This window comes from Harpia harpyja, chromosome 23 (genome assembly GCF_026419915.1).
Source record: "Harpia harpyja isolate bHarHar1 chromosome 23, bHarHar1 primary haplotype, whole genome shotgun sequence".
Classification (NCBI taxonomy): Eukaryota; Metazoa; Chordata; class Aves; order Accipitriformes; family Accipitridae; genus Harpia; species Harpia harpyja.
In genome coordinates this window covers 2,880,218-2,900,534 of record NC_068962.1, presented here as the reverse complement: position 1 = coordinate 2,900,534, position 20,317 = coordinate 2,880,218, and the positions used below count along the sequence as shown (strand labels likewise).

The 20,317-nt window shown below is 37.2% G+C and overlaps 1 protein-coding gene across 8 annotated transcripts in view; it reads right to left on the bottom strand.

Annotated features, from left to right (window-relative positions):
• Positions 1–20,317, bottom strand: part of ANKS1B (ankyrin repeat and sterile alpha motif domain containing 1B) — a 445,721-nt gene that overhangs the window by 139,318 nt on the left and 286,086 nt on the right. The window lies entirely within an intron of this gene.

Below are 20,317 nucleotides of genomic sequence, written 5' to 3'. Positions count from 1 at the left end.
ATATTCTTTTGAAATACCAAGAGAAAAGAAATATACTTTCAGGCTTCTGAGTTTGAGGTCAATTCTGGTACTACTGATTATGAACGATATAAAATAGTTGTTCATGCCAACATGACTCACCTCTTTGTTCTTTATGTCGAGGAGTAAGACAAGCTGGAAATGTCCAAATGTTGTCAGAAAATTATTTTGTTTTCACATAACACATAAATTTTGTGGATCATGAATAATGGCATTCTAGAAGTATATACTATTCCTTTGTTTAAGGTAGGGCTTGTGGGCAGAACTGAAGCACAGTAGTGTTGCTTCACCTACTGTACTGCTTAGAAAAAAAAAAAAAAGAAAAAAAAAAAGAGAATGCTCCTTGCTAGTTCTTCACACCCACAAATGCCTTAGTATTGGTTACAATGATAGTCCCTGGATATGTCAAGCCACAGTAGTCAAAATATTTGAGAAGTAAACTTCCACTAGTTGTTAACTCAGGAGCTTCTGGGTTTTAGTCATAAAGACTGAGTAGTTTTTTTGTATTTCAAAGGCACGTCTGTTCCAACTTCACTAACAAAACTCTGGCAGAAATAAATGTTGCAAATCCACACATTCCTGCACCCAGAACTGGCTACTGAGTGCTTAATTACATTACACTGAATGTTTGGGTACAAAGAGAATTAATTTCTCTCCATATACAAATTTCTGTGTTGTAATATCTAGTTCTAAGTGGTCTTACGTCTTTCTAGAATAACAGAGGTCACAAGGGCATATCACAACCCATTGCACGTTTGATCTTCTATTTATGTGGCATTTTTAGGTGAGCTTTCTAGAGCTTAGAAAGCATTTACATTGCACCTTTACAATACTTCTGATATGGATGGTTGGCTATGGCAAGATGAAAGAATGAGTATGAGTTTTAGAAAAAGTGTACCACTTTTTCTGATAAGCATTTTCCTAAGGTGCCTTCTCCCTTTGTATAGAAAGATGAAGCTTTCTTTGTCTGCCAGCCAAATCAGAGCATTTTTAAATGTCATAACACTTTTCAGACTGGTTTACTCTTCTTGATGTATGTTTTCTGGATGTCTTTGCTGTTGCAATCATTTGAGGTCCTTGTGTACAGGGAAATGCCTCTAGTTCTAGTCCTGTTCAATGACTGAAGTAGCTCTCCATTCTACCCCTATCATGAAAAGCAGTAAGAAGGTTATTCTGGTAAAGTGAGGTACCAATCCAGTTTAAATTCCCTGCATAGGTTGTGCAGCATGGCATCAGATGAATGTAGCTGATGAGTAGATGTTCTGCAACTTTATATTTAATAGCAAATGCACAGCCTGCTTTTACAAGCTTTCTTAACAGTGGGTTAAAGAAATAAAAACATCACCTGTAGAAAGCATCCACAAGTTCTGGAGATGATGATTATGTTACGTACGGGAGTACTATTAAACCCTAGTACAAACCAGCACAAACACGAGCTCAGAAAAGCGTGGCCCCAAGCACAAATTAGCAGTGATTGTGTTATACAAACTGTTTGTAAAATGGACAAGCTCTTCCAAAAGGTTGGTTCAAGAACTAGAAAGGGCAGAAAAAAAGGAAGAATTTATGAAATGTGCTTGCTTTTTGCTTCTTACTTCTTGTGAAATTTGATCCAGAGGCTTTTTAAAAGTCTCATTTGTGAGTACTCAATATTTAAGTTGGAAAACTAATGGCAGATGAATTGTAATTGTCTGTAGTACATGATATGAGCTCTCACTTCTGGTGTGATGGGAGTTTGTGTCGCATTGTGGAGCTCTGTGGGTCTGTCAATGATTTCTACTGGCTCAGCAGGGTTATTGTCAATAGGCTTGTATTTGCTGCATACGAGCCTACATGTCCACCAGAAAAAGATACAAAAGCACGTATACTGAAGTAGTTTAAAAAACATTAGTTATCAGAATTGGTTTTCTGGTGTGCAGACTTGGAATTTATCATATCAGTTCTGTTGTACTCTTTGTAATATTCTCCGTAATATTCTGTAAATTTCTCCCATGAACACTCCTACGAACCTCATTAATTAGCATATTAGGAAAATGCAAACACAGCTGAAGCAAACTAAGTTCTGTAGTCTGTGGAAATATTTGCAGTAGTTACCTAGCATTAATACCGTGTGCCATGGTAGCAAAAATAACCAACTGTGTAACATCAGAAATGCCAAAAAAGACAGAAAAACTTTTCATACTCTTTTTTTAAATAAGAAACCCCCTTTTGTAGAACCAGCAACACACTCTAAGCCTACTCAAAAGGGCAAGATTTGTAGTAATGAATAACACCTTTTACTAGACCAGATTGACACATTTGGGAGATACAGGCGTTTGGGCACAAAGGCCTTTCTTCAGGTCTAAAATAGCAACAGCAGCCTTTAAAGATCAATACAAGCTAAGAATATGCAAGCTGCGTATCTGAAGTTGCATATCTCAGGCCATCTGAGAGAAAAAGTAGTTGGTATTTGTGAAACAGAGGAATTGCAAAGGGAAAAGGCGATAAGCTGATTTTAATAAAAATGCAAGAGTGGCTGCGCTGGGCCATAGCAGAGCTCTAGATGCAGAGATATGTTTAAATCAATATCCCACCTAAAGCAATGGCCCATACAAAAAGAAAGTTCCTGTGATTGCACAGTTGTTCCTGTTCTGTTGTCACATACCACCTTAGCTGATGGCAATGTTTTACATGCAATAAACACGCTCATTTAAAATTCTACAAGATTGATGATACCTCACATAAAAAAAAACTAATTACAAGTCCATTGTGATTACAGTTCAAGAAGGTAATTTCAAAGGCTGAAGAAAAACACAGCTCTAGCAGTTGAACTGATAAATACTACCTACCTACCAAAGGAATTTCACAATATTAAAGTCTCACACCTTGGTCTTATTTGATCAAGGGTATTTTATCCTTAAACAAGAAATATGTTATTAATACCACCATTCAGAATATAAGTAAATGTCTGGATTCTGACATACTCAGAATAGTTAGGAAACAATACAGCAAAAAAAGACCAGAGAATTGCTGAGCACTGACAGTCTCGATCCTTGTTAGAAGAACACCAGAACCACCTAGTGGAATTTTCATTTATTACAATGACTCTAACATGCCATCTTGTAAGCAGTATAGCAATATATGCTGTTTTGTGGGAAAGTCACTATGTGGTATCACCACTGAGTGATGGAAGTTAGGGCTGAGGAGACTCCTATGAGGTTTCCGACCCACCTTCCTGTCATGCAGGGCTATTACTCTATTGTACACTGGTTTTCACCCACTTTAAATGTATCAAAGGCTGATGTTTACACTGCTCATTCGGAGAGACAGGTTTCTAACATTTCATATGTTGTGAACAATTTTTTCTTTTAATTAATTTTGAAGTGTCTTTTTTATGTAATCTTATTTTTTTTAAATTTGAATACATTAGTCTGACACCTTGCTGGTTTTACACTTCAAACCTGTAAAGTTCTGTCATGTCCCTTCTGTAGTCCATAGCAGTATTGGTAACAGTATTAAACTCTTCTACTGATATCTTCTAAATTGGCTTTGTCAACTATCTGGTGAGCTTTTTGTTTCAGTTCCCAGAAGCACATCTTAGTATCTTTTTGTTGATGTGTGCAAAACTGTACGGAAATTATGCACAGAAATATCAAGGGCAATTTAAAATACATGTTGATAACATGTCTTTTTATAATTTATATACATTTTTGTATTCTAAACTAATCTCAGGGATATGGGCAGGAGTTCATGATTCTACATGTATGGCTCCTCTGTCTTCAGTGAGCAGGAAAGTATAATCAAATTTCTTTCCTTCTTTGCCATATATGTACACATTTTCTAAGAGACCACTAGAAAAATGTTTGTAAAAGTTTTCTAGGTCTCAAATGTAAAGCAGATATATTAGTTGAACCTGGGAGACATACAGAGCTATACTTTCAGCAAGTGCTTGGTTTAACTGCCAAACACAGAATTAATTTTTATTATCTTGCAATGAAGTTTACAAAGTATCATTTTATATAAAACTTATTCTTAGGAAGTGCATACAGGTTCAAATCTGTAGGCATAGCTATAAAGAGCTCAGCCCTTAGAAAATCAGGGTCTGCGCTATTTGAATGGGACTTACCTTGCCTGAATAAGAAACACAGGTCCTGGATAGAACACAGGATTTTAAAAAGAGAATCTGAACATCTGTTTTATATGGGATTATTCTACAATTTTTCCACAGAAATGGCATGTCAGAAAAATGAGATTATTTACTTTGGCTACTCTTTCCATATATAACTAAGAGTGTGGGTTTCAAAAGATATGGTGAAAGTCGTTCTGTTTTGTGATACAAATGCCATAGAAGTAAATGAGGCATATAGCTGCAGGACTGAAAAAACCCCAGAGGTATGATACATGACGTTCCTAAGGAGTAGGCAGTACCCAGCAGTCTGGTACATCCAGTGGTTGTTAAGGATAAAATGTGTTGGTATACAATGGTGTGCTACAATAACTTTCTCAGAACATACCAAGACTTTCCAGTATGTTTCCACAACTGAGAAACAGGCTTCTGCGGGAAACAGGTTTCATCTCAGAAGTTTTGATACTGGGACTATTTTATTTTCTGATTATAGCTTATTATTTTTCCTGGATATCACATTTTTAGTCAATAATTTCTATCGTATTTTCTCGTGTATGAGGCCATGTTCAGATTTAGAGTGATATTCATCTTACGGAATGTAAATATGCACAGTAGAGACCCCAGTACTCACATAAGGGTCCCTTTAATTTAGCAGAGAGAAACAGGCACCTTTAAGGCATGACTCATTTAAATTTAAGCATTTGCTTAAGGGTGAGATGAATCATATCAAAGAAATGACTGCATATCTTCAATGATTATAGCAAGAAACTAGACATGTATCTTCTATGACTACATCTGAGTTGTAAATATGAATTTCACTGGTATAACCAGCAACGGAAATTTTATCCCTTCGTAGGTGCCTCTTTTGCTAAAGCAGAATATGACCTAGCATTTTCAACACAGGTCAAAGAAAACACTAATGACTTCTTTCCAATTGTCTGAAATTTCAAGTGATCACCTAGCTACATGAAATATATTTTCAAGATTACACTTTTGTATACTTTAGATTTTTAAATGTAATTTTTAAAAAACTGCATATTTTAAATAAATTTTAAAATTTTCTTTTCAGAACTGTGATACTGTTATGAAAAACAGTGTCTGTTTCTTAAGCCAATTTTTTTTAGCAGAAATAAAATAATCTGGAAAGTTTCCAGTATATCCATGATTGAATACTGTAGCACCAATCATTGCAAGGAACTTAAAAATTAACACATGTATGTGAAAAGCATAGGATTTTCCAACAATGCGATGTCTTGCTACACTTCCACCCACTTAACGAGTGAAATATGTAAAATGAGTAATTAATATAATGCACAGATGAAAGACACAGTTATGAATTTTGCCCAACATTGCCCTTTTTTTGGCATAATTTAGTAAAGATGTGCTTTAAAACCCTTTTCAGAAACTTGAAGCATTTTGGGAATGGCTGGTTAGCTGATGCACTCTAAAATACTGAACAATGTAACTGAGGTTCCTTCTGTTTATCTGTGAGAAGAGAGAGACTGGTTGGATCAAACCACAGTGAGGATATCATTGGTCTTGGGTTTTATTGCTCGTGCTGCAATACCATATGAAGGCTGGCAAAGGAAAAGTCTTAGAAAATAAAAGCCAGGGGAGGGAGGACATGAGCAAGTTAAACATAGCACAAGAAGCAGATTGGATAAATATATATTAAATTATATCACCCTATTAAATGATTGTGTAATACTTCTTTTTTTATATTACTATGTATACAGATTTACATATGACTTAAATACCTCATGGTACCTTACTGCAACAGTCACATCAGTCCACACGTTTAAAACGTTCTCAAGAGCCTCATGGCAAACAACGCACCGAATAAGCACGCTGAGTTACTAAACTATCAATAAGCTTTATGAGGAGATACAGAAGAACTCCAGAGCTTTACAGACACACGCACAATGACATATGTACCGCCAAGCCAAGATTTCAGCTGCTTGCAAGACTGCTTTGGTGAAAGCACCGAAGGCACAAACCCACCAGATACGTCCCGGAACGGACATCGCACCGACCAGTGTTGGTTCTTTATATAGCATGACCACTTACTTTCAGCATGTCAGATAAATAGGGTTAGGAACTCAGGTGGGAAACTCACAGTGAGAGCAAACAGAGCTCCAAAACATTTTCATGGAAACTGCCCTTGAGATAAAAAGGATGAAGCAGAAAACAAAATGACCAATAAAAAGAATTGATTCCACATGGTATTTTTCAAAGCCAAGTGTCAGCTAGCTTCTGAAATATATAAAGCACGCTACATTCTTATTACTATTTTACTAGTTGCACGTGAAAATTGACCATGGGTATTATCAGTAACACTCATCTCTCTTACGATTCACTAAAATGATTTCTTATACAGATATCTCCTTTACCGCATCATCCTACACTCACTTTGACAGATAACTGGGAAAGGGTTTTTTTTAAAAATAATTTTGCCACTTTCAAGACATCAGTAGGACGTGACAAAGATTGAATCTGAGTACAAGATTTCAGATACTCAGAATTATGTCTGTTGTGATTCTGATGACAGATTTCTGCAGTATCAGTAAACACATTTCTGACTGTCTTATTCATTTAAACTTACCTTGACGTTTTCCCATCAGAAGATTTATATTTCAGACCCTCTGAGTATATTTACTGTCTTGATAATTGCTACATGCACAGTCAAACCAAATAAGTGAGTTTCAGGACCAAATAAAATTCTTCACTGCCCTATTAATGGGTCTGTACTGAATTATAAGAAATATCTTCTTCGATTCTCAGAAAAAAAAAATAGAGTAGCTCATTGCATACTTGTACAGAAAAAAAATACTTAGGAGAAGAAAACCAAGTGGAATGCTAAAATGCTGTTGCTTATGGAAATATAACAAATTGTCAGCAATAAACAAAATCTCAGCCATTTTGCTTAACAGCACCTCCTGCAAAACAGTGAGGGGGTTTTATCCTTGACACATTGGAATAATGTGTGTTAAATCCCTGGGGAAATGCAGAGACGATAGCAGCCAGTTTGCTTCTCTTCCTTATCTGAATTCCAGAGACCATTAGAAATCTTATGCTGAAAAGCTGAAGTACGTTATATCAAAATCCCCAGGAAAATGTTTTGCCCAGAACCTTAACTTAAATGAAACATCTTCAAAGAATCTTTTTTAAACTCTTTCTCATGTCAAGGTATTCTTGACACAAATCATACCTGAAACACGACCCAATGTTTTATTTCTTCTATAATATATAATACATGTGGTCATCTTTCACATTTTCTGTAAATCATCATTTCAATATCCTGTAATTGCTTATTAATAACAGTAGTAAAAATACTGAGAGAAACTATAATTGTAGATCATATTTTAGAGAGTGTTCTAGGAGCCCTCTGTCAATCCCTGAAGATGATTCCCTGCTGCAAAGAGCCAGCAAGCTAAATTGAAGACTAAAGGAAAACAGAAAACCTAATTGTGAAAATAATTTTGAAAGTTTGAAACTCTCTATATAGCTGTGTAGTCATTTATTTACATTTTAGATAGACATAAAGTAAGGACTTTAACTTAATCTTTTTCTGTTTTATATGATACTTACATACTCTGTGTAGGTCACTTCAGTATGTATTGCTAGCCTCTCTTGCTAAGCCCATTAGCATCTAATGGCAGTTGTTTCCCACTCTTGACATCTCATCCTTGCACAGAACTCCCTCATTTACTACTAACTCTCTTCAGTTCTCAGTTTCCTCTTTCCCACGCTTCAGTTCTAGAGAATTTCCAAAGCCAACCACTCCATATGCTTAGAGGCTTATTAAACTTCTGTCATTTTTTTTTTTTCCTCTCACATTAAGTCACATCTTATGCTTCTGCTTCCCAGGGAGCCACAAATTAACGAAAAAAAATGTTCACAGATCAGAGCAGATAACCCAAGATAATGAACTTTTTTGGTGGATGTCATGTGCTAGTGCTACTGTATACTTTGCTATTAAAAGCAGGCAAGAAGAATTATTTCTGCTTGCAAATTGTTGCTCAGCTTCAACAAAAGAAGCAGTGTAGATCTATCACCGCTCTTTAATAATGTAAATTTATGAACTAGCCCAGTGTCTAGCCATCCATCCTCCTTCGCTATGGCTTTGACGCTTATCTATTGCTTATATAAATCTTACATAAATTTAACTCATCAGACAGGAAGCACAAACTACCTTGTGTTTGCTTACGTTCGCTGCAAACACAGTAGAACCATATTGCGTGTGGGAACACAAATGTCTAAAATACTTAGCTCTGCGTAATTCTTGTTCTTTTGCTTCATGTGTGCATGCGAGTGCATATGCATTTCTTTGTGGCATGCTGGAGGGATAAGTGTTTTAAAGGAAGACATTATGACTGTGTTTTCCATCTTCAAGTAGATCATGCATGTGGAAGAGAGGATGATGAGAAAACCTGTTTGATGATGGACTGCCAGACAGTCATTAGCAGCTCATCTGCAACTCCCCAGTATTATTATTATTATTGAATTTGTTGCTTAAAATGGTAGCATGGAGTCTAGACCCTGAGAAAATCAGGATGGCCGGGAGCTTGGGCTGACTCCTCCAGAATGATAAAAAATTGCTATTTGGAAAACTGATATATGTCCTTTCCTGATGAGTGTGTTCATGTAACCTAACTCTGGCTCACACAGGTTCTGATCCAGCTCTCAATACCTGAACAAAAGTATAAGTAGGGTCTAACTATATTTTTGCCAGTAGCTTCTGTCATTCCTGCATCTGAATCAAGTGCTTAATTCATGGATGAAAAAACACAGGAAAAACCCTGTAAGAGATTTTAGAACTGACCTTCTGTTTTGAACCCCATAAAACTAGAAGGATCTCTGATTTTCTATTAACAGAGTAACAGATTTGCAACAGCTATATTGTAATTCATTATCTGAATACCATTTTGAATATCATTGCAGAGAGAAACATGTTTAACTGCATTTTCTCAAATTCTTTTTCAAATTATGGCAGTGAATTCAAATCCATACCACATACTACTTTTGGATGAATACTGCATTTTTAAGATCTCTACATGATCTGAAGAACATTCTTTAGAATAAGCAATGAGTAAGTACAAACTGAGGTAGGAATATAAATTGGGAGTTAAATGTACTTAACCTTGCAATGACTTGATCATTATGAAAGGGGTCACAAATACCTGCCAATAACTATTTCAAGGGTGTAAACATTGGGGCTGCCAATATGTTATTTACATCTATAGAAAATTGATAACTGGAGATAAAGGTATGTAATTTTGAAAGAATACAGACCAAATATGAAACGTTTCTCGGCACCACCAGCTATTAGAATATCGAATTGCCCTTTATGGAAAGTGACTGAAATCTTATTCCTTTGAAAGTTAAAAACAATGAAAGACAAAATCCTTGAAGATGACTTTAAGGACTCAAGCCCGGTTGGCTGTAGGCTGCAATAGAACCTTTTATAGCTAAGTGAACACGTCCCTTCCCCTCATCTTTACTGTGTTGAAAAATTCTGACCTTACTTCTATTAATAATCTCAGTATAATACTTTTCACTCTTTCTTTTAAATCCAGGACTGTGTCTGTATGATACAAATGCAGTGGATTGCAGGGATATCCAGGCTAGCTCTGAACAACGTGAGAAGGGAGAATCAGGCAGAAGACCCAGGATAATGCTGCTGTCCTATTTCTGGCACATTGATCACTCTGATAGGTCTATATGGCACAGCACGGCATTTGCACCTACACCTTGGAATGTTAACAAAATCTGCTGTACAGGGAAAATATTTCTAAAATGTTTCTGATCTTCAACATCCTTATAGCTAAAATGACTGTCATTCAGTCCTCTTTACCTTTAACTATTAAAACCAGTCGTGAACAGAAGACAAATGATGCTAGTCAAGATCTGATAGACTCTTAGGAATTTTTATTGGAAATATCAAGTCCTCACAATATCCTATAAAGCAATGAAGAAGCAGAAAAAAAAATTTAAAACATTTTAAGGAGGAATTATTTCTCCTTCGCACACTGCTGAACGGGAGAGTTAGTTGAAAACACACAGTAGTCTTTTAAAAGCATCAAAATAGTACTGCAGTCCTTGAAAACATTATGTAATAAATTCTGCAGCTTTATTTCTTTGCAAACAGCTGATACTTCTTTTTTATCACTGCAAATTTCTTCAAAGTAAAGGCAGAAGTATTATTGCTTTACAACATTAACATTACTGTGTTCTTGTTTGCTTTTATCTACCATGAACTTCAAGTATTTTAAACTGACCTTCAATCAACATAATCTGTTTTAAAATGCCATAAACTAGAACTATGAGAGGTAGGTTTTGGGGGCAGCAAATGCAAACATTTGAAACAAGCAATTTATTCCAGCAAAACTAGCACAAATATTGTCTAGAATAGAAATAAATACTCATACTGAAATTATTTTAGAGGAACTACCTTTTACTACAGTCTACAGTTATTATTGTAATGAAGGATGCTATCCTAAGACTGCACATTTGGGAGGCCAAATTCAAAATAGGATGTGTCTAAAATTTCTAAATTACTATCAGATTAAAGGATCTGAAAAAGGACATTATTTTAAAATAGAAATGGAGTTTTCTCGCTGGCTCACCAACACTGAAAATGTTAAGCTGGTAAAATATAACTCTTTATCCAGGGCTCTTCTAAGCTACTGAAGGCAGAACAAGTTGTTGCCTAGGACAACAAAGTATTTAGTGACTATTTATTTTATCTGTTTTTGTAGAGAACTTGTGGGCTAGGAGGAGAGGTTATTTTCTCACTTTTTTAAAGGGAATAAAATGTCTTGGGTTGGGCTGCTTCTGCTGTGCTCCCTGGAAAGGAGATCACATTCTGAAACTTGAAATATAAACCTTCTTATAGAACACCAAGATTTTAGATAGAAAATCAGATGATAAGGCAATTTATTTGCTGCCTGAATGGAGACAGATTTTGTTAGGATACTTCAGAGACAGTACCCTCTCTGGCACTAAGCGGAGTAGGTTGCTTTAATAAAAAAATTATCTTGCATTACAAATCAATCATTTGTGCTACCTAGTGTGTTACAGGACAAGAAAATGATCCTGCAGGTGGAACACAATAGGTGCTAAAATTGCTCAGCTTTGATTATTAGCGCTAAAAATTGCTGCCAATCACCACCTGATTATAATTTGTTTTGAAGAGAGCGTGGGGCAGAGGGAAAGAAAAAAAAGAGAAAAAGAGGAAAAAACCCTCTGGTTTTGAGAGTCCTAATAAAAGAGTAAAGATTTACCTCAGAAAAAAGGTAAAAGTGATTGTTTAAAAATTATACCATTTTGATATGACTAAAATCCTTACATTTAAAAATAAATGCAGGAAATGGCAAACTTATTAAAAGAAATCTGCAAATTTCAATGGTTAGATTTACTGATCAAACATGGTTATTTTACTATCACTTTTTACTCAGAAAACATAATTTTTTTATTATTGTCACAATATAAGGCACTATAAATACAGAATTAGGGAAATTATTTCAAAGTACTTATATAATGTCTTCTATTTAAATAACCTCCAGTGCAAAATGACACCAGATGGATTGCAAAAGAATCATTATACTACCAAAAAATAAATGCCATGAAAATGTTCACAGTGCAAATGTTTTCTCTCTCTTTCTTTACCATGTTGTACTGTAAACTGAATAAAGCACTGTATTTGAACTAAAAGAAGTGTTTTTCCTCCCACTTCTCCTGAGTCTGAGCACTGCCGTGATACTAGGTGGGAGTGGGAAGAGGTAAACAGTGGATGGTTTGAAGAAATTGCCATGGTTTATGTTGTCTCCTGATCTTTTGCAAGTAACAGTATAGAGGAAAGAGGATGACGTATTTAAAAAGTATTTTGCATTACCATGAGGAACAGATGGAAGTTTGCACATCAAATCCCTCAAAGGCTACAAGATCGCTACCTATGCAAAATGTCACATGCAAAAACTGTACATAAGAGTTAAACAAGTTATGAAGTTACAATACTGGCACATGGATTTGTTGAGGATAAAGAACTTCCAACAAGATTTCTAGAAACAGCCACTGCAATACTACCACATAACAACAGTTTCTAAATGATCAGTAACATCCACAATCATTTAGGAACTGAGCGACTGATGGAGCTGCTGCCAGTATTCAAAGCAGAAAGAATCTGACTGCAGAAAGAATCATTTTCAAATGCAAGATCCAATGGAACAAACTTAGTATATAATTGCAATTGGTAAGTATTTCATTCTTGCAAAAGAAACAAAGACGTGCATTATTAAAACCATTTTGAGACCTGTGTGAGTGCCCTGGATTAAAAAAAATCTACACAACTATTGTTTATGGAAAAAAATTGCTATTTGTATAATATCTCATAACTTTTTGCAATGCAATGAACCTACTGATTCCATTTCAAAGGGAAATAGAGTAATTCAGAGAGCTATCCTTTGTATTTACAACTGCAGCATTGTTCTACTAATGTAGGAGCAACTGAGCAAATCCATATATATGTCTTACCTCATGAACAAATAATGCATCATGATGAAAGCTATTCAGTTCTAGACCCATCTTCAGAATATTTGATTTGAAACATATAAGCAATTATCCTGTTGTCAAAAAAATGCTTAATAGTTGGTCCTATTATTTATAGTAATCAGGATAGTTTTGCAAACAGATGAGCCAAAGCATTTGAAAGGATATTGAAAGTTTCCTTCATATTTCCTCAAACCAATCAAGGTTGTGCATTAACGATTTCAAAATTGTAGTTACTTAATACAAAACCACCACAAATGTAGTAGAAAAGATTTTCTTAAATGTCTTAATGCATCTTATACATAGACTACTACTTTACACTAATGAGTGAGAAGACCCAACGTTCAGTCTGCCTGGCAGAGAATTTGAAAGATTCCCATAAAACTTTCAAAGGCTAGAAATATCTGTTCCTCAGTACAACAGACACATTTGTTTTTGCAGGATGTCAGAGACATTTTCAAGCATTTTATGCTACCTAGAAACTTTGAAATACAAGACTTCTGGTTTTGCACCAGTACATCAACGTGGTTGTCTCCACAGAAGTGGCATTTGCATTTGAAATGTAATAGTCCATCATCTGGCTCGCTGGAGAGTTCATTACTTTCAATTATATACATTTATATATAGATACATACATACACACATATATGTGTGTGTGTGCATAGTTGTTTTAAAAGTATTGGTTCACATAAATTAACTTCAAGTACTTTATTAATCAAGTACACTAGTAATATGCTCCTGAATGTTTGGAAATAGTGAACAAAGAAAAAGTCATTCAGGGAATTTTCTAAACTCAACAACTACCAAAGTTATTTTTAATAACAAAATACCTAATAACTTGAGAACCCACAGCCTATTGCTAATGCAGACTCACGGTCTTGAAAGCTCTTCTGATTATCAAAATTGTTGGAGCCACTTCGAAAGCCACTACAGGAAGAGCTATGGGCATTTTTATCAGTCAGCAGTGTCTCTGAGAGATCAGAAAGGACTTTGGTCCAAACACTCTTAATTCTTTTCAGTGATCTGAAATCAGGCACAGGGCTCTGAGGTAGAGCAGAAAAGGAACAGGAATTGTAGATCTGCAGTCGCAATGTCTGAGAATATGTTCTTGAGATGTAATGTTTCGTTCCTCTTCAAAAACTGCCTCTGCAGAGTGGCACGCGTGGGAACTTAAGTAATAGCAAGAGAAGAGTTGTCACAGGGTAAGATGGCAAACAGAATCTGAAGGACAGCCCCCCTAAGAAAAAGGCATCGTTTGATGCTACGGAGCACGGGAAATTAAGCTGCCAAGTGGGCACGGTACAAAATCCATCCCTTTGGTGTGTATTACCCAATCAAGCTGTGGAGTTGCTATCGACTTTGCTGGAGTAGATGGGGAGGATGCTAAATGAGACGCTAACCTGGTCAAGGAATCTGAATGCATTATGTGGTCCATTTTTAAGTTCTTTAAGCAGAGACTATAAGTTGCGCTGACATTGTAAGTACATTAGTCAGGTAAGGCCTCATGAGAGCTTTGAGAACTAAGTTCAATACAGTGGTTTCTATTACTTAGAGCTATAGGCTCAAGCTAAATTTGTATAAAGCAATTCTGACTTTGAAATTAGACATGTATAGCTGGCATTCTGCATATTGGAGCTGTACAGAGAAGGACTAGAAAGATACAGAACAAGGATTTCTGGAAGTATGAAATGGCTAAATGGACTAAGACTCTTTGGTTTGTGAATGAGATGGCTGAAAGGAGAAATGATAGAACTGTGTAAAATGAACCACAGCACAAAAAAGATAAATGTATAAGGAATTCGAGGATGAGCTTGCTGAATTGCCAGCAAGGGTGTGTAACTTCTCCCTTCTTGTTATCTGAGGACTGGAGAGTGACAAAATTGATGCCAAGTTTTGAAAAGAGTTTCATGGAAGATTCATGGAAATACTGGCCTCTAAGCCTGTCCCAGGTGAATTAGTAGGAATTTAATAGTGCTTACAAGTAGTGGACACACAGATAAATACAACCAGTAAGAGTTAAAGTGACTGCATGTAAAGGCACCGCATATTTCAAAAGCCTATTGGTGTTCTTTGAAACAGTCAAAAAACATGTAGAGAAGGTTAATGATCTGTTTGATCTGCTTGTTTGCCTGGACTTCTAAAGTCTTTTGATGAAGCCACTCTTAAGCGGCTTTTAAGAAAAAAACCAAAAAAACCCCAGTCATGGCATTAAGCCATAAGAAGAGGTTCTTTCATGGATAAATAGCTGGTTAAACCAGGAAACTGCAGGAGAAAATGCAGTCTTCAGAGTAGAAGAAGGTTCCTAGTGAATTCCTGAAGAGATCTGTGAATGGACCTCTGCTGTTCAATATATTTATAAATTCCACAGCAAAGAAGACTAGCAGTAAGATCACAAAACCTGATGATGATAACAACTCATTCAAGGTAAAAAAGACTAGGACCAGTTAGGAAGAACTGGACCAATTCCTGAAGTCCCTGAGCTGAAAATTATTAATGATTAGAAGAAGGCTACGCAGATTATTCATAATATGCTTGTCCTACCCATGTAGCCCTCCCTGGCCATCTATTCATGGCCATTTTTATAGACAGCACAGTGGGTTAGGTAGAGCCTTTGATCTGTTTCAGTATGGCCATTTTCATGCTCTTTCATTCCTACAGTATAAAACCTAGTGGGCTGCAGTGAAATGATCATGTAGCAGCTTTAAATAAAACTAAAGAATCACTTTTTCACACAGTACCTAATTAAATTAAATGGTGGAACTTGTCAGCGATGTTGTGGAAGGTCCAAAGTATTTAGCAATGGAACTAATGGAAGGCAGTCCATTGGTAGCTATTTTCTCTCTCTAGTATCTTTGATCTGATCCTGAACAGCAATCATTATATCCTGATGTAAAGCAGGAATGCAATTTGTGAGAAGGTATCAAGAACACCTCCCCAAAACCTTAAAATCTGGACAATAATTGAGTTTAAAACCTCATTTAGTAAACATTAATTTTACAGAAGACAAAGACCGAATCACCCATGTGAAAGATGGATGTACAAAAATAGAAGCTCACAGTGCAAGATGAACTAATTGAGAAGAAATGTAAACCAGGCCACTTCCATGTAACCCTCCTGCCAGGAGTTCAGCTGTCTGTGATTCAAGGCCTACTTTCAGTACAGCGCAGCTGTGCAACCGTTCTCGGTTTTCTTCTGACAAAATTGCTAGGGTGTGAGAAGGAGCTGTGAGAGAGCGTACAGGCTAGAAGCATGTGAGATAAGAAAGGTAAACTTGCAGGCATAAGTAGAATTGTTGAGACAGGGGAAACTGGCACCTCAAGGATTCAAGGATAACACCACTCATATGAAAAGGTATAAAATACCAAGGAAAAAAAGGGAAATCAGAAGACAGCAGCTCAGCAACATCACAGATCAGCCTGTTCCAGGGAGCAACAGAGGCCAGCCCTCCCCTACCCGAGTGATGACTACTTGCCCATTAGACTTAGTGACTCATTTGGTGGGGGTTGATTTAATGCGTAGTTCATTAGTCCTACAATATATTTTGTGTGTTAGATGATAAATAACTTGCTTTATGCTTTTAAGCTGTTTATATCTTGCCTGAAGATGTCTTTGGTAAAAGTTCCCTGAAGAGAGTGACTCCCCGAGGGGGAGGGTTACGTAAGTAATCTAGAATAACAGACAAGAATAATATGATTAGTCATGTAGAAGAGCATTTATACTTTAAAGCACAGGTGCACACTTTAGATGGGCTAGGGGATTTCAGAACATAGTGGACTTTTTTTCAGCAGGTTATATACATTTCAGAAAAGTTCCATGTAGCTACAGCATCGAATAAATGACACCTGAATCTGGGTACAGAATCCGACCTCTCTAATGAGCCAAGAAACCTGGCAGACAAAACCAGAAGTTTTGGGAAAGCCCATGCTGGGAGAAGGCATTCTGAACACTTACAGTCCCAGGATGAGGAAATTGGAACAATGCTTCCCAGGAAGCACATACCTGAGAAAGTAATGAAGCAAATGGATCTGGGAAAATTCTTGATCTAAATGACAAATGAGTTAGTGAAACAGAATCTAAATTTCAAAGTCTGGCTTGTGGAAAAAGGACTGAGGATGCTGGTGGGAGCTTGCAAGAAACACAAATTAATAACTTTTAAAATTACTCTTCTGATTCAAATGCTTTAAGTAATTGCTGCTTGATTGTGCTTGAAGACACACATACACTATATATGTATACCTAAAAGTCTGAAAGAAACTAGCATGTAAGTTAGAGCAGACATTACCTTGCTGGAGTAATTTGCAATAAAATGCAGGAAGCTGCATACTAAATTTGTTTCTTAATGCCAATGAGGTAGCTGGAGGACCAGAGAAGCTGAGGGAAGATGGCCTTTGCCACCGGTGTCTCAGACCTGCTCCCTCTCTCATGTGCTTGGCATTCTTATTGCAGTTTTTTTTTAAAATGTGCTTGCCTAGATGGTAACTTACAAGGATGGCAAAACACTGTTGGAGATAGAGTAAGAACTGTTCTTTTTAGGAAGGTAAGAAGATTCAAAGCTCTGATCATTCCAGCGTCCTGCGGGAGTAAGGGGTAACTCACAAAGGTTAACTTTAATCATAGAGTTGTTTAGGTTGGAAAAGACCTTTAAGATCATTGAGTCTACCTGTAAATCTAACACTGCCAAGTGCCACTAAACCGTGTCCCCGAGAGCCACGTCTACACATCTAAACACCTCCAGGGATGGTGACTCAACCACTTCCCTGGGCAGCCTGTTCCAGGGCTTGATAACCCTTCCAGTGAAGACGTTTTTCCTAATATCCGATCTAAACCTCCCCTGGCACAACTTGAGGATATTTCCTCTCATCCTATCACTAGTTACTTGATAGAAGAGACCAGTACCCACCTCACTACAACCTCCTTTCAGGTAGTTGTAGAGAGTGATCAGGTCTCCCCTCAGCCTCCTTTTCTCCAGACTAAGTTCCCTCAGCCGCCCCTCACAAGACTTGTGCTCTAGACCCTTCACCAGCTTGGTTGCCCTTCTCTGGACACGCTCCAGCACCTCCAGGACCTTCTTGTAGTGAGGGGCCCAAAACTGAACACAGGACTCGAGGTGTCACCTCACCAGTGCCCAGGACAGGGGGACGATCCCTGCCCTGCTCCTGCTGGCCACGCTATTTCTGATACAGGCCAGGGTGCCGTTGGCCTTCTTGGCCACCTGGGCACACCGCTGGCTCACATTCAGCCGGCTGTCGACCAGCACCCCCAGGTCTTTTTTTCTGCCGGGCAGCTTTCCAGCCGCTCTTCCCGAAGCCTGTAGCGCTGCACAGGGTTGTTGTGACCCAAGTGCAGGACCCGGCACTCAGCCTCGTTGAACCTCACACAGTTATCCTTGGTCCATCGATCCAGCCTGTCCAGACCCCTCTGTAGAGCCTTCCTACCCTCCAGCAGATCAACCCTTGTACTAAAGCTAATCTTCTTAGCATCTCTGTATGTCAGTAGGGAGAGGCAAACTCCCCTAGGAAGCAATCCAGATAATTAACCATAATTTAACCACCCTGAATCATCATCTGGATGACCCTTTCTTTCACCATCCTTTATAGTTTATAAAGGGAATTTAGGGAGGCTAGCTTCATTCAGCTGCAGGGAGACTTTCAAAATATGCTTTCTTCTTTCTGTCTTTCAAAAAATGAACTGTATGCTTTAATAACGTAATTGAATAGATTTATGTCCTGAAGTAGAAGAAAAGTATCTTGGTCAGCATCACACATGGAAGATCAGAGGCACGTGATAAGTAAAACTCACAATAGTATATTGAGATGCATTATGATAAGGGATGACCTTATTAGTAGTTTAGGTCTCAGAAAAAACCATCTAAAACTTCATGAACCTCATCCACAGGCATGTGAGTTGATGATCACAAAAAATGTAGAAAGAAGATAATAAAGAGTTTTCATTTTTTAAGATGTAAAGAAGGGCTTGTGAAAAATTAAACGACCCCTTCTCTCCTCCATCCTTTCCGCTACACTAGTTTACCTAATAGAAAATATTATCTCTACCTTAATCTGTTTCTACACCTCCAGAAGCCGTGGATGATTTCACATTGGCTTAATGGAAAAAAGCACCAAATATGGACTAAGGGGTTCCTTGCACCAAAACAGGAATGGCTTTTATGTCAAATTCAGTGGCTGCAACTGTTTAAACTGATGACTAAAATGAAAAAGTTACCATATCTGTAGCCCTTGATACATTTTTATTGCATATTTGGTGTAAGTGCAAATGAAACTTCTAGCTCCATCTACAACTTAAGCACCAAGAGCCACCAAACCAAGGGTACTCTGAGTTCTTTTCAGGATGTTGAGTCTGTTTTTTCTCTTATTTTTCAAGTGCCTGGATTCTGACCTACTCAGGTCAGGAGTCCTATCCCAGAGTTAGTGTCTTTGACCTTTATGCATTCCTTTATGAAAAACTTTCTGTAATAAGCTCTTGTTTGCCATTGCCTGAACGGGAAGTGAGACCTTTGAAATTGATTTCAGACAGCAGGCCTGCTGGTCAGAGATAAGTATCTTGTTCTGCCAGACTGTACAATGCTTCAAACCAATTTCGTGTCCATTTCTGAAAGATTCCCTTCAATTGAAACAGAAAAATAACAGTAAGTACTTTTCTAAGCTACAGATTTTCTCAGTGAACATTATATCATTACAGTTAGCTGCTATTGATTGGTGGGAATCAAATATATACTGACTGGACTAAAATAGAAATTCTGTTTTATTTACTATGCTCTTGAATAACATAATCCAATGTTATACCAGGTGGGAGAAATATTTATCTGTATAGGTATCTATACCTATACAAATACTTAAACAACTGTCTAACAGCTTATTCTTGCAACTCGTGGCAAAAGGGAGTGTTTTCCCAAGAAGTACAGGCCTTCAAAAAGAACATGATGTTAAGCTTTAAAATTAGAGGGATATTCACTGGTCTGGTTCATACTAATATTACGGAAGTGTATTCCTGTTAACTTCAGTGCAGGTACTTCCCTTTTCATCAGTTTAAGCAAGTTTGAAATCAAACCACAAGCCTTTAATGAGGTTTTAATGATCCACTTGGGGGAGCTAAAAGGTAATTTGTTTCCAAATTGATTATGGCAAAATGTTTGGGATGCAAAATTAAGTTACAGGAGACAATGTGAGCGGAGTCTTCCACTTTTTTCAACTCAGTGCTGGCTGTTAATCTATATTAGCTTCTGGAGCAAAGGGGCCCCAGTTCTTATTAAAATTCCAGCCCCTTACAGAAAAAAGAATCGCAGTTATAAATAGCTTAGCAGCAGACACCCATAATAGTATCAATCATATCCTGACTTCAATTATACACCTACAACATACATTGAATGCAACAGACATAACATGTAAGGCAGAGTTTGGTCCTTACTCTTCCTTGACATTTTTGTGCTAGTTAACATTAACTGTAATGCAACAGCAATTAGAGGCAGAGATGCAGTACCTCCCATATTGGAAGGAAGAGCACAGCCTTTTGTCCGCGAAGAGCCCATAAAATATGACGTTGGGCTTTTCTCCACGTAGGGATTGCCCTAAAGTTCAGATAAACTGACAATACAGTTGGTTTCAAATGCCACAGCAGATCCAAAGCTATAAT